Source organism: Silene latifolia, chromosome 10 (assembly GCF_048544455.1).
Source record: "Silene latifolia isolate original U9 population chromosome 10, ASM4854445v1, whole genome shotgun sequence".
Lineage (NCBI taxonomy): Eukaryota > Viridiplantae > Streptophyta > Magnoliopsida > Caryophyllales > Caryophyllaceae > Silene > Silene latifolia.
This window is the reverse complement of record NC_133535.1, coordinates 36257111-36273070: the sequence shown is the minus strand read 5'-3', so window position 1 is coordinate 36273070 and position 15960 is coordinate 36257111.

Below are 15960 nucleotides of genomic sequence, written 5' to 3'. Positions count from 1 at the left end.
GTTGCTCTTTCATGGATAGAAATTACTCATTCATGTACTTTTTGTCATTAAATTTCCTTACCTTACCTTTCCTCTTGAAAGACAATGAACAAATGCTCTCTAATTATCTTCCTCACGAAATTTATCAAACACGAATGAATTTACTCATATGAACACTAATTCTTACATTCAACAAGTAATAATTCGGATTTATCAATTGTGCATCAATAATATCAAATTAGGGAGATTTGATTAATTTAAGTTAATAAATTAGGGTAGTCCGAATTTGTATCCACATCGTAAATTGACAGAATATGAGCATGGCCGGCAAACTTGGAGATCTTTCTGGTAATTTGGGATCATCCCACTACCGTCGATGATTGACGAACGTCTATTAACACATTAATAGAGTTGCAAATATTCTAGATCATATTGAGCATATTTATCCCAAATTTGTGTTTTCTGGATCATCCCAAATTTCATGTACTCTTTTTTCTGGGTTACTTAGATGAACGTTTAGGGGAGGAGCGGCGGGGGAGGGTGGTGGATCTAGAAGAGGCGAGTGGTGCAGGGATTCAGGGAAGGACGTGCAGAGAAAAGTTAGATGATTGAGTAATTGAAGTGCAAAAATAAAAGGGTAAAATGGTCTTTTATGTCCATAATTGAGTAAATCATGTCCATGAATGAGCATAACCCTTAATAAATAATCAAATGGTAATAAGTACTCCCTCCATTATTTATTAGATGACTTCCTAGCATTTTTGTTTTTTTACTAAATAGTTGTCGTTTTAGGCTTTTGTTATAACAATATCTACAATTCCCAATGCTTGTGTACATGGAATCTCTTATTCAGCCAATGAAACGCAAGGGAAGAATAGGCAAGTGGTAAGTTTGCACAATTACACATGACCAAAGTGAATAAAGAAAGATTAAAAAATAGAATAAATGCATGTCTTGATTTATGTGAAACAATGTAGAACGTCATATAATAAGTAGTACTTGCTTTTAGTCGTGGGTTCGACTCACCTGAACGCCTCTTTTTAACATTTTTTTTTCTTCTACAATTTTCATAATTACTTTTGACTATATTCCGTCGTTGGATGACTTGGCCTATTATATTTTTAATGTCGACAAATAATTTTGTAATTGCAAAGTAGGTAACCATTTTTATCATTGGTAATGGTCCTTATTAGTAAAAAATATTACCATCACTCCCTCTTACCTTAGTTTACAATAGAACCGTCTTAAAATAGGTTTATATCATTTATGTTTTGGATTTGTTTCATAGTATAGATAAAAAGCACTACTCCCTATTACCTTAGTTATATAATAGAACCGTCTTAAAATAGGTTTATATCATTTATGCTTAGGATTTGTTTCATAGTATAGATAAAAAGTGTTCTATAAACAAATATGGAGTAAGTCTGTTGAAAAAATAAATATTACTTTGTATGTTCCATAAAAATAAATATATCAAAATGTCGTCCATGACAAATGAGCATAAACATGGGACGAAGTAGAAATCGGCCCTGGTCAAAATTTTACCCTAGCTTCGTCCCTGCGCTAAAATGAAACCGAGTTGATAATTTTGCGAAACCGTCACAAGAATGTAGAATAAGCGAAAATGGTGTGGACAAATATGAAAAGTTAGTGGTTATTTGTAAAGTTTAATATACGCAATTTATTTTCGCAGTACATTTTTTACTCATTACAGTACTTTTTGTACCTGATTTTCCATTTGTTTACCCTTGACTAAAAAACATCAAAACTACTTCTCTCTAACTTCTCTTTATTGTTATCCCTTTATCTCCTTCAAAATACCCAAAATTCTTCGGTTATGAATGATAATTCAAGTTTAGAGGAGATATTTAACTCATTAATCCATTAATTACTAATTAAATGACTAATCTTTTTATCCGGAAATTATGGTATACCGCGGTCGTGGCTTTCTCAAGGATCCACAAAATGACGAAAATTGGCTCTTAAATTCGTCTGAGAGAAGGAATGCCAAGGGAGGAAGTGTACTTGGGTTATCACATAAAGAATGCATGAAATTGGTAGTTGTTCTTGTTTCCTGTACGTTTAAGCCTTCTAGTTGAAGGTTAAATGGCCCAAAAGCAACGCAAATCTTGAGGATTTCTTGAGAAATACTAGGGTTTCTTGATTGTTTTTATGCGTGGGTAGTCGGTGCATGTAGCCACCGATAGTGATGGTGTTGGTGGTAAATGGGTAGAAGATGGTGTTGGTAACATGAAGTTGTGTAGTACGGAATACGTTGATTGTGTTGAATTTTTTTTTCGATGTAGTAAACAATACATTTATTTGTGAAATCCGAGAGAACAGATCAGAGAGAAATTAGAGAGGGAAAATGGGAGGAGGAAATGAGAGGGGTATAATTGTCAACAGTGTACTGCGATGAGTAAAATGTGTACTGCGAAAATCAACACCCTTAATATATTAGGTGGTAATTTGTAAAAAAATGGAACATATTAGGTGGTAATTCATAATTTTTCCTAAAAAAAACCCCAAATCTGAGAATCAATTGAACTGGCATCTCCCACCACACTCTCTGCTCCGGCATCCTCCCCCACCCTCTAGCGCCGGCGACAACCCCTCCACACGCCCATCCCCGCGCCGACCCGTATGCATGTTGTTGGAGCCGGTGTCCTCCAGTTAGTGCGGATAACGTTATTGCACGTACACTTGTACGGACAAGTGGGAGCTTGTTGGGGCTGGTATCCTCCACAGTTAGTGCAATGACATATAAATCTCTAAAAGGATTAAAGGGTATACTTTTGTATTATTATCAGTTGGTCCACGTTTATCAATAACTATTGGCTTGCTAGATAAGTTTGACGTTATTGTCATACAGATGGCGGTGATCAACTGGTCCCTAAAAGTCACACCTATAGGATACGTTTGAGAGATGTGACGGTATGAAAATACAGTCATGTTGATGCCTAATATGACTAAGCGGTTAGTCAGAGTTATTGACTAATAATTAGTCAAACGCGATGTTGAGATAATTATTTAATACGGATTAAATAATACTGGCTAAAGTGAATTAAGCGGTTAATTCGTAAATTGAATATAAACGGTTATATTTAAATTAATGTATATTGAATTAATTATACAATATTGTCATTGTCGGACAAGTATTAATATGTCGACTGATTAGTGTTACTAGTCGATATTTTAATATCCGATATAGAATGATGATTTATAATTAAAACCCGTCATATACATTTTAGCGAAACGAGTCGGACCACGAATTAAATAAGGAGAAAGTGGAAAGCCCACTCCCCCCTTGAACTCACGGTTTGGCCGAACAAAAGGAGAGTTCCTCTCTCCTTTTGACCTAATCATCATCATTTGCACAAAAATTAGGGTTTTGGAGCATTTCTCTCTGAAATTCTAGATCTCACATCAGAAATCTCACAAAAGGCTCTCTCAATATTGCAAGGCAATTAGAGAGTAATTTCTAGCACAAGGGGCATAGTCTCAGACGATCTTGGGTGCAACAATTAGGAGGAAATCTACATTGATTTCTGTTCTTAGGCCGATTTGCATAGGACCCAAGGTTGATTCTTATTCTTTTATTGTTTTCTCTTGTTTTTCGTTTATGACAATTAATCACATGATAAAATTACGTTATAGTCCTTAATTTTAAGGGGTTTTATACGGATATTACCCTACAAGTGGTATCAGAGCGAGGCCACGTATATTTTTCATCGTGATTTTCATAAAACGATTTGAATCGATAATTTTTGCCTTGAAAACCGTGCGGCCGAATTTTTTTTTACGGCTGTTTTGTTTTTTTTTTCTTTATTGTTATAAACAATCGGCAAAAATCATTGATCGATCGAGGACCGTAGTGTCTCGATCGATTGGTTTTGTTTTCGATTAATTTTTGCATATTGTTATTATAATCGGTCTTTATAGCAATATGTTAAGGTTTTATCAATTGTTGATTTAATTTTATACGAATTAGATCAAAATTGCAATTGGTTTTGTTTTGTTCATTCGTTTTTCACGAGGGTTTTGATGTTTCAGAATTTTTTTTCCCTTTCTTGCTCTCGGTCCAGCCGAAATAAAAAAAAAAAAATTCGGTATTTTGTTTTGGCCATAATATGTACATTATACGGATGTTGTACACTCGCTTGATAGTGAAACGGTTCACTCACGTACCATTTAGTTATTTTAAAGCGATTTAAAGTAACGGATTGTCATGAATTAAAATTAAGTTGATAGAAGCGGTTTTGTCACATAATTTTAATCGTTAAAAGGTGGTTTGGATAAATTTAACATAATTACAGAATTATGTCACGGATAAATTTTGTTTTAGTTGATGCATTTTTATTTATCGTTACTTTTGAATGCCATGAATGTTTTTTTTTTACGTATTTAATTTTACAAACGGTTGTAACTTAGTGTGGCCTTAGTAGAACGTGTTACCGTAATGATGGAACACGGTCTTGGTTGTATTTTGAGATCTCGCATCTCCGTTTTTTTTTTTTTTTTTTTTGTAATTACAGTTTTAATTTAGAATGTAAATAGGTTTATATTTTGTAAATTTTAAATTGTAATTTTGTGAAGACCAAAGTTGGAGATCGGATGCTCACTCCCGCTGCATGGATCAAGATGGAACATCAAGACAAGCTTCTCGGGTCCAACGGTGGATTCCAAAGTTGTATTATGTTTTATTTTACTAAGATAGGCCACACTAGGACCTTTATTTACGTTTTGCATTTTTTTTATGTTTTTCATCGTAACGATAGTTTGCATCATATTCCGCCTAAAACCAAACCACCTAATATTTGCATGAAAACTGACTCATATAGAGGTTACGCGTTAGTTTTCTATGACATACAGATGTCACACGGACTTTAGAAGCCATCACCTAAATTAATTCATTCACGTAATGCTAGTTTTTCGTTCACTTAAAATGAATTAAAACTAAGTTGATGGGATCTTCCTCGTATAACCAAAAATTGAGAATAGTCTTTATAGGTCAAACTCCAATGAATCCCTTCTTCGTCGGTAGGCATAATATGAACCCTTCTACGTCGGGTATTTGGAACTGATTGACCTATTTTATCTCAACACTATGGTCACTTGTACGATCCTGTGATTATGGTGGACAAAAGATAGGATTTACGGAAATCTATTGACCAAGAGTTCTAACGGTAGAACTAGCCAAACAGTTGGCTTATCAATTTACAGAAATTGAGTCTTGGGATCATTTGTATAATTCTTGAGGTAGATCGATTATACAAGTGCAATGAGTCTACACGTTAAAATGAATTTTAATTAGACTTAAATCACCTCGATGAGTTGCTTATTTCGTTTTGTTTTTCTTTCTTTTTCAGTGTAGAACACGATCATTTAAACTGCTAATAACAAAATGGCTGGCCGTATGAACGACCCAATGCCAAGTGCCACATTGGACCGTGAGTCCTGGCTTCGGATCTTCATGAATCAGATGAATCAGTCTACTCGACTGAAGAATGATGGATCAAACTTCGCGGACTGGGAGGCGGCATTACGGAATGCTGCCATCGCTGACGGGAAGCTCAAATATCTGATAGAGCCCATCCCGCCAAACCCAGGCCCCACGGCTGGAGCTAACGAGATCGCCACGTATAACGATTTCGTCATGGAAGCGGGTGCGATAAAGAACGTACTCATTTTTGCAATGGAATCCAATTTGCAGAAACGCTTCATAGCCCAAGGTGCAAACAAGATTTTCACCACGCTCACTAAGAAATTCTCAAAAGCACCGAGAATCGTGACCTATGAGCATACCTGTCGCTTCTTTGAGGCGAAACTCCAGAAGGGCCAACCGGTTAGCCCACACATTCTCAGCATGATTGAGAATGTCGAGAAACTAGAGGCACTTGATTGTAAGATCAGTGAGAACATCGTGATTGACCGCATGCTTCATTCACTCCACGATGGTTTTGCGCTCTTTAGAGCCAATTACTATATGAATGATTTGAAGAAAAGTTCTCATGCACTACACTCCCTTCTCGTACATGCACCGAGAAGGACATGAAGTTTAGTGGGAGCCCGAAACAGGATGTTCTCGTTGTGTCAAACAAGGGCAAGGGTAAGGGCAAAGCTCGGGCAGACCTAGCGAGAGGCAAGCCGAAGTTTAAGAAGTCGGGATCAGGTAAGAGTGGGCCTGGTGAGTCGAGCACCTCACCAGGCGCGACAAAGAGCAAGACCGGTAACATGGAATGCCATCATTGCCACAAGACTGGGCATTGGAGGCGTACATGTCCTGTATACCATGAGGACATAAAATCAGGTCGCGTTACTCCTGTTGGTATGTCTACTTCTTCTTCTTTTATTCATATGATTGAGATTAACCACGCAAGTTACGGAACTTGGGTACTAGATACTGGTTGTGGTTCTCATCTGTGCAATCATGTGCAGGGGCTCCAAAACATCGAACCCCTCGTAAAGGGTGAGGTGGACCTGCGTGTCGGGAATGGAGCACGAGTGGTCATTGTCTCGAGGGGAACATATGTGATCCAGACTTCCTAGCGGATTTGAGTTATTTTTATATAATCGCTATTATGTACCCAGTCTATCCAAAAACATTATTTCGGTTTCGCACTTGACAAACTTGGTTTTTCATTTGTAATAGAGAATAATAACTGCATTTTCTCATTACACGATATGATTTATGGCAAGGCAGTCTCCATGAATGGAATTTATGTTTTAGATCAGACCACTGAAATATTGCACGTAATGAATAAAAAGTTAAAGGTTGGTGACAAAGATCAAACTTATCTATGGCACTGCCGTATGGGACACATTAATGAGAAACGCGTTAAACAGCTCATAAAGAATGGAGCTATATCGGCCTTTGATTTTCAATCATTTGGCACGTGTGAATCATGTCTCATTGGTAAGATGACTCGAATTTCCTTCAAAGGTGTTGGAATGCGCGCTGCTGACCTATTAGGACTCATACATACGGATGTGTGTGGACCTATGTCAATCACCGCACGAGAAGGCTATAGGTATTTTATCACTTTCACGGACGATTTAAGTAGATATGGCTATGTCTACTTAACGAAGCATAAAAGTGAGTCCTTTGACAAATTCAAAGAATACCGAGAATCGGGTACTGAGTAACCAACGGGTAGAAAGATTAAAACACTACGATCGCACCGTGGTGGCGAGTATCTTTCACACGAGTTTGATCAACACCTTAAGGACTGTGGGATTGCCTTACAGTTAACTCCACCTGGAACACCTCAGTTGAATGGTGTGTCCGAACGGAGAAATCGAACACTACTTGATATGGTTCGATCCATGATGAGTCACACCATATTGCCTGATTTATTGTGGGGTTATGCTCTTATGTCAGCTGCTCTAATACTTAACCGAAGTCCGTCTAAAGCTGTTGACAAGACTCCATATGAACTATGGAAGGGAACGGTCCCTAACTTGTCCTTTATACGGGTTTGGGGTTGCGAGGCTTACGTCAAGTGGAGACACGAGGATAAGCTCGACCCGCGATCGGTTAAGACATACTTTATAGGTTATCCTAAAGGAACATTTGGTCATTACTTCTATTCGCCAACCGAACAACGTGTATTTGTTGCGGCTAGTGCGACATTCTTAGAGAAGGAGTTTCTCGAGAACGCGAAGAGTAATAGAACCTTCGAGCTGTCGGAGATTCTAGAACCAAATGCCGAGCAACCATTGGAGGAACCAGTTCCTTCAATCCCGGCTGCGGTTAGTATTCTTGAGGAACCTAGGAGGTCGGGAAGAGTCTCTATTCCTCCGGACAGATACATAGGTATGGTCGAGGAACATGACATAGATGACATTCTGCTCTTAACGAGTAGTGAACCCGCAACCTATAAAGGTGCCATGACTAGTTCCGACTCAAAGCTATGGCTTGAGGCCATGCAATCCGAGATGGATTCCATGTATGAGAACAACGTATGGGATCTTGTTGACTTGCCTGCTAAGGTTCGTCCCCTTCAATGCAAATGGCTTTACAAGATAAAGCATTCTGTGGAAGGTCAACAAGATATCTATAAAGCACGACTAGTTGCTAAAGGTTTCACCCAAGTGCCAGGTTTGCACTACGATGAAATTTTTGCACCCGTAGTCATGTTGCGTTCCATTCGGATTATCTTAGCGATTGCCGCTTTTCATGACTATGAAATTTGGCAGATGGATATGAAAACCGCCTTCTTAAACGGTTATTTGGAGGAAGAGTTGTATATGGTACAACCCGAAGGTTTCATCGATCCTGAACATCCTAAGAAAGTGTGCAAGCTTAAGCGTTCCATTTATGGACTTAAGCAAGCTTCTCGGAGTTGAAATCATCGTTTCGACCAAGTGATAAAATAAAATGGATTTACTCGATCGGTCGAGGAACCATGTCTATATATCAAGTCGAGTGGGAGCAAGATTGTCTTCTTAATATTGTATGTTGATGACATACTCCTGATTGAGAATGACATACCTCTCTTAACTTCGGTAAAGGTATGGTTGAAAAACCATTTCCAGATGAAAGATCTGGGTGAGGCACAAAGAATTTTGGGCATCCGTATCTATCGAGATAGATCACGTCGGATGTTATCTCTCAGTCAGGAATCTTATATAGACAAGATTCTAGAGAGATTCAGCATGACTAACCCCAAAAAGGGGTTTCTTCCTATGGCTCCAGGGGTGCATTTGAGCAAGTCTCAGGCACCAGAGACACCGGAAGAGAAAGAGCGCATGACACGGATTCCTTATGCCTCGGCTATAGGATCAATCATGTATGCCATGATATGCACACGTCCGGACGTGGCATATGCATTGAGTATGACAAGTCGATTCCAACAGCATCCAGGTGAATCACATTGGATGGCTGTCAAGAACATTCTTAAGTACCTACGGAGGACTAAAGATTAGGCATTGACTTATGGAGGCGATCAAAAGCTATGCGCAACCGGTTACGCAGATGCTAGCTTCCAAACGGATCGAGATGACTCGAAATCTCAGTCTGGATTCATTTTTACTCTTAATGGCGCTGCAGTCAGCTGGAAGAGTTCCAAACAAAGTGTTACAGCAGATTCTACGACTGAGTCCGAGTACTATGCCACGTCTGAAGCTGCAAAGGAAGCGATATGGATGCGTCAATTCTTACAAGGACTATCTATAGTGCCTAGTTCGAATGACCCGATCACCATCTATTGCGACAATAGAGGTGCCATCTTCCAGGCCAAGGAGCCTAAGTCTAGCAACAAGTCTAGACATGTACAACGGAAAGCTCATCTAATCCGAGATTACGTGGAGCAAAAGGAGGTAGTGATAGAAAAGATTGCTACAGATGATAATATAGCAGATCCTCTCTGATACTGTCGTTTCGTACCAAAAATAAAATACCTAAGTTACTACTAACAGAAGCTAGCAGCAAGTAGGGTCGATCTCCACAGAGAGGCTAAGTTGCTATCTATCAGTCTAATTCGGTCTGTCAGGGTGTCACAAAAATGGGGGTTTGATTGATGACTAGACTAATGAGGCTAAGGCAAGAGGTAAAGGAATGCAAGAAATTAACAATAAGAGAAAGGAAGTATGCTAGGAGTCGGTCTACCGTGGCAGCTATCAGATCTTATACTATCGGGAATACTAAGGCGATTAGACTATTGATAAGAAGAGCTATGGTCGTCACCTTTCGGTCCTTAAACCGCCCTAGAGCGTAAACAGCTTAACTTTCGCCCTCACTGCAATACCCTATTGTAATTAAGCAAGCCTTCCCTTCCAATCTTTCGATCTAGGTCGGGGTTAACTAAATTTATGGTCTCCTGCATGCATTCATTCGACCGGATAACAATTAAATTGCCTAATACAATTCCTATCGCAAGACTAATCTATATAAGTCAATTAAAACATCGCTACCACGGCTTCCCTAATCCTAACATACTAGGGGAATTAGCTATGCATAGTTAAGGGAGAACAAGAAATAAAGAAAGAACAAATAATAAACATTAAATTAAATTAAAGAGAGAAAAGGGAAGAAAGGATTACTGAAATAAATGATCCCGAAATGAAAGAACAAAAGTAACAGTAGCAGTCCGAAGAAAAGGTAATTAGAGAGGTGAAGAGGGGGAGAAGCGAAGAGAGGAGAAAATGTCGTCCTAACTTTCCTATTTATAAGAAAATAGGATTTATTAACCTAATTGCGGAAAATAAAGCTTAAAAGCCCAGCCCGTCAAGGATTGTTGCTCGATCGAGCACAAAAGGCTCTCGATCGAGTGATATTCCTTAGCATTCCTCTCGATCGAGAACAATCCCTCTCGATCGAAGATTTCTTTCCCTTTAATCACTCGATCGAGAAGAGGTAGCTCTCGATCGAGCAAATGGGCTCTCGATCGAATATAAATAGTTCTCGATCGAGCACTTCTCAGCGCGTAATTCCTGCTTCGCGCACTGAACTTCAGACGGCTACCATTCCTTTGTTACTTGGACAAATAGGGCGTGGTTGGTGGCGTTGGAAAGCTAAGAGGATAAGCTTTCACCTCCAACTAGAATCACCTTAAAATATGTTGTAGAACTCGAGATATGGCTCTTACAAGCAGGAACTAGCAAATTGAAGCACTCTCTTGGCTCGCCTAACTTCCTTACTCCAATGCGCATCTCAAAATAGCATTTTCCAAGCTCCGACTCAACTCATCTCCTAAATGCATGCGTAGGGACATGTTTTAGGCTTGATTCCGCATCTCTAAGCTCATTCCTGCAATTAATACAAGAACTTCCAAAGTATGCAATTCGGGGCATATTCGTAGCAAATAACTACTAAAATAGCATAAAGATGCGTGCAAGAATAGACTAAAGAGACTATATAAAATGCACGTATCAAATCTCCCCAAACCAAACCTTTACTCGTCCTCGAGTAAACTCAAAACTATACGCTAATGGAACGGGAAAATAACTCAGAGCTAGCTTAACTTGTCTACTTAAACCAATTTAATGCAGCAAACTAACACCTATAGCAAATAGTCAAATGCAAACGAGTTGTAAGATGTCTATAATAAAGCTGAACCGTCGACCTTGCAAGACCTTTAAAATCGGACTCTCACGGGTCACTCTTCTCTCATGAAGCAAAGGGTGAACATATATATGTAAGAGAGAAAGAAAAATACTCGCTCACCTAGACTACGACCCACATAAACATGCATGCAACTAATATGATAGACAATTCTAACTACCAAACATACATTCCAACCAAACAAGGTCCTGTCACAGCCGAGGGCTTACAAAAATATGGTAAAGTGAGGCAATGGGTAAGAAAAGGCAAAACATTTATGGGAATGTGGAGGTATAGGTGATCAAGCTAGTACCTAAACAGAACCATATGAGACATATCCATTTCCAACTCAATTATAGAATAAAGCACATGCCCTTCATTTGGCATAAAACTCACCAAACCGAACCAAACATACTCCTCAAATGATATAAGATAGAACATAGGAGCAGAAACCGACTCATAATTAAACATCTTTTTCTTTTTCTTTTTCTACAACTTCACGTTTTTCATTTTTTTTCGATACTTTTTTCAACTTTTTTCAATTTCACGTCTTATTTTTCTTTTTCATTTCTTTTTTTTCTCATCCTCCCTTTCTTCATAAATTACCAACTCCGAATCAACAGAATATGCGCCAAAATTTGATGCAATGAAATATATACCGCAAAACATACACTAAACTAGCTTGACAAGGCAGGCTAAATTTGGATGTAGCTAAGGGTCAACTGGCAAATTTGGCTAATGTGGAGTTAAATGGGTAAAAATGAAAGAAAGGGAAATTTGTAAGCACCTCCCTACATGTGACACCAACCACTAACCCGAATGTATGACGGCAAAAAGCAATTGAATGTCATATACGTGCAAATTAATGTACATGCTATGTAAGGAGTAACTACTCACAATCCTACATGAAACTGGTCACAAATGACACCAGTTTATAAGGCTCTAAATCTTAGAAATTATAAGTAGGTTGCCAAAATTTCAGGTCAAGTCTATTCATTCAGCTAAATTAAACATTAACTCGTAGATATGCAATAGGACAAAGCTAAAAGATAACAGTTTAATGCAAGGCTCAAGCAAAAAGACAGATGCAGTGCAATTTCATCATTGAAATCCACCGTTCCGACTCAACCTATATGCTAAAAATAAACGTGATTTTTTTTGAATTTTTCTAATTTTTATGGGATTTTAAATTTTTATGAAAATAAACAACCATGCATACATAAATAAAACGTGATAACAGAAATGCATTAAAAACAATATGCAGACACAGATATGGATGCATAACCTCCCCAAACCAAACTGTACAATGCCCTCATTGTACCAAAACATGGAAAGGAAACGCAAACTTGAAAGAGAAAGAGAGTAAATTCGGAAATGCTTACAGAATGCGCGAATAAAGGGACCTCCCCAAACCGACCATGAACATGGGAGGTTGCTAAGGGCCCGGAAAACCATCTCAAGAAGCTAATCCAAGTCAAACGAGTGAATGGGCATGCAGAAACTGCTCGATCGACTGGAATAGTGGTCGATCGAGTGGTTCTCTAATCTGCAGGTGGTCGATCGAGTACAATTGCCACTCGATCGAGTGAATTCATCAGCAAAAGTGCTCGATCGAGTAGAAAAACTACTCGATCGAGTGGTCCTCGGTGTAATTCCTGCAAAACGCCATAAAAACAGCCCGCAAACTAACAAAAACAAGCTTAACTGAGACCGTCTATGGTATAAGAACCATTTATTACAACTGAAATTGAATAAAAAGCAAAATAAAATCGCCGGGTTGCCTCCCGGGTAGCGCTAGCTTCAATCAGTCAGCCGACCTTCTTCTTTTTCTTCGAGCCTCTATAATTAATCACAATCAAAACAGCTCAAAGCGCGCAGCAACCTATCAAATAGCTGCGCATGTGCTACACAACAGCATAAGTAGCACCAAAGTGGAATCAAGAAATAGGAAATGAAATTAAACAACCGTTTGAGTCTAACAAATTTCCTATGTGAGCTCCTAAATTTATCCACATAATAAAGGAGCGCGGGAGCAACTGTCAATACATTAGGGTCCCGATTCAGATTAACAGTTTTGAAATGACGAGGACGGTGAAAATTTGTTAAATTATGCGTCCACATATGAGAGGGTGTAGCATTAAAAGAAAGAGCACAAATTAAACGAGGCAATATACTGTTAAAACAAACAATAATGAAATTATCGCTTACTACCTCGGGTTGGTCGCTCTCAACGACGGAATCACTGACAAAGGAATGCATTACCTCATCCGTGCTAGGAGCAATTACCGTCTCAGCTGCTTCTTCATCAACCTCCTCAGTGGAATCCATCCCGTAAATCGCAGCTTCAAGTGTATCCGACTTACTGTTTGTGAATAAGGGAGGTTCACCGTAACCGTCATCATCGTCAAAATCGTCATCCAAAATGAACCCAAGTGACGAATTAAAGCTCCCAATGGCCAATTCAGTCGATCGAGCAGAATAATCACTCGATCGAGAACTTTCCTCCCGCATCTCACTCGATCGAGAACTATCCTCCTGCATGTCACTCGATCGAGAAGAGATATTACTCGATCGAGGACTTTCTTCCTGTACAGCGCTGATATCCTCGCATAAACTCTGGAAATACGATAGAAATTCGTAATCCGAAATATAGAAATCATTTTCAGCATTGGGCAACGCGGGTTCTTCATGGGAGAAACCGCTCTTGGTCAAGTACACCTCTTCTGGTTGCCGATCATCCAACCCAGCTGTTAACCGAGCAATTTCAGACTGCAGCTCAGTGACTTGAGCACCCATATATCTATCATATTCTAGAATTAAGGATTTCAGCTCCGCGATTTCTTTTTTTTGTATATCAAGAGGATCTTGTTGCGGTGGCCATTGATGGGGTGGATGTGGCGGCACAACTACAGCTGCATTGTGCTCAGCAGCACCACATCCCCAAGATTTCTTCCTTTCCCAACTAGCAGGTTTCTCAGCTTGGGCTTCAAACTGAGCAATTAGTCGGGAGACAGATGTCATCTTGGCAAGAGGGATCGAAGGTACTCAAGCTTCCCTTCGATAATCTCCCTCGCAGCTTTGTCTAATAAACCCGTAGGCCTATCAAAACAAAGACTAAAGAAAAAGATAAGAACAGCCTCAAGGTACTTAGTCTTCCCTTGAGGCGAAAGGACAAACAAAATAAAACAGATAAAAAGCGTCGCCTCCCCGGCAACGGCGCCAAAATTTGATACTGTCGTTTCGTACCAAAAATAAAATACCTAAGTTACTACTAACAGAAGCTAGCAGCAAGTAGGGTCGATCTCCACAGGGAGGCTAAGTTGCTATCTATCTATCTAATTCGGTCTGTCAGGGTGTCACAGAAATGGGGGTTTGATTGATGACTAGACTAATGAGGCTAAGGCAAGAGGTAAAGGAATGCAAGAAATTAACAATAAGAGAAAGGAAGTATGCTAGGAGTCGGTCTACCGTGGCAGCTATCAGATCTTATACTATCGGGAATACTAAGGCGATTAGACTATTGATAAGAAGAGCTATGGTCGTCACCTTTCGGTCCTTAAACCGCCCTAGAGCGTAAAATGACTTAACTTTCGCCCTCACCGCAATACCCTATTGTAATTAAGCAAGCCTTCCCTTCCAATCTTTCGATCTAGGTCGGGGTTAACTAAATTTATGGTCTCCTGCATGCATTCATTCGACCGGATAACAATTAAATTGCCTAATACAATTCCTATCGCAAGACTAATCTATATAAGTCAATTAAAACATCGCTACCACGGCTTCCCTAATCCTAACATACTAGGGGAATTAGCTATGCATAGTTAAGGGAGAACAAGAAATAAAGAAAGAACAAATAATAAACATTAAATTAAATTAAAGAGAGAAAAGGGAAGAAAGGATTACTGAAATAAATGATCCCGAAATGAAAGAACAAAAGTAACAGTAGCAGTCCGAAGAAAAGGTAATTAGAGAGGTGAAGAGGGGGAGAAGCGAAGAGAGGAGAAAATGTCGTCCTAACTTTCCTATTTATAAGAAAATAGGATTTATTAACCTAATTGCGGAAAATAAAGCTTAAAAGCCCAGCCCGTCAAGGATTGTTGCTCGATCGAGCACAAAAGGCTCTCGATCGAGTGATATTCCTTAGCATTCCTCTCGATCGAGAACAATCCCTCTCGATCGAAGATTTCTTTCCCTTTAATCACTCGATCGAGAAGAGGTAGCTCTCGATCGAGCAAATGGGCTCTCGATCGAATATAAATAGTTCTCGATCGAGCACTTCTCAGCGCGTTATTCCTGCTTCGCGCACTGAACTTCAGACGGCTACCATTCCTTCGTTACTTGGACAAATAGGGCGTGGTTGGTGGCGTTGGAAAGCTAAGAGGATAAGCTTTCACCTCCAACTGGAATCACCTTAAAATATGTTGTAGAACTCGAGATATGGCTCTTACAAGCAGGAACTAGCAAATTGAAGCACTCTCTTGGCTCGCCTAACTTCCTTACTTCAATGCGCATCTCAAAATAGCACTTTCCAAGCTCCGACTCAACTCATCTCCTAAATGCATGCGTAGGGACATGTTTTAGGCTTGATTCCGCATCTCTAAGCTCATTCCTGCAATTAATACAAGAACTTCCAAAGTATGCAATTCGGGGCATATTCGTAGCAAATAACTACTAAAATAGCATAAAGATGCGTGCAAGAATAGACTAAAAAGACTATATAAAATGCACGTATCACTCTCACAAAACCATTACGACAAGATAAGCATGAAGGGCATGTTATTTCCATGGGAATTAAACGTGTTCCTGAGTTGTAGTACTCTTTTATGGATTAGATTCTTTTTCTCGTGTACTCTATACGACATCATCGTTTTGATATTTATATATTTTGTTTTTCATGTGGAGTTGTACGACTATCTTGAACACCACAAAGTGAACTG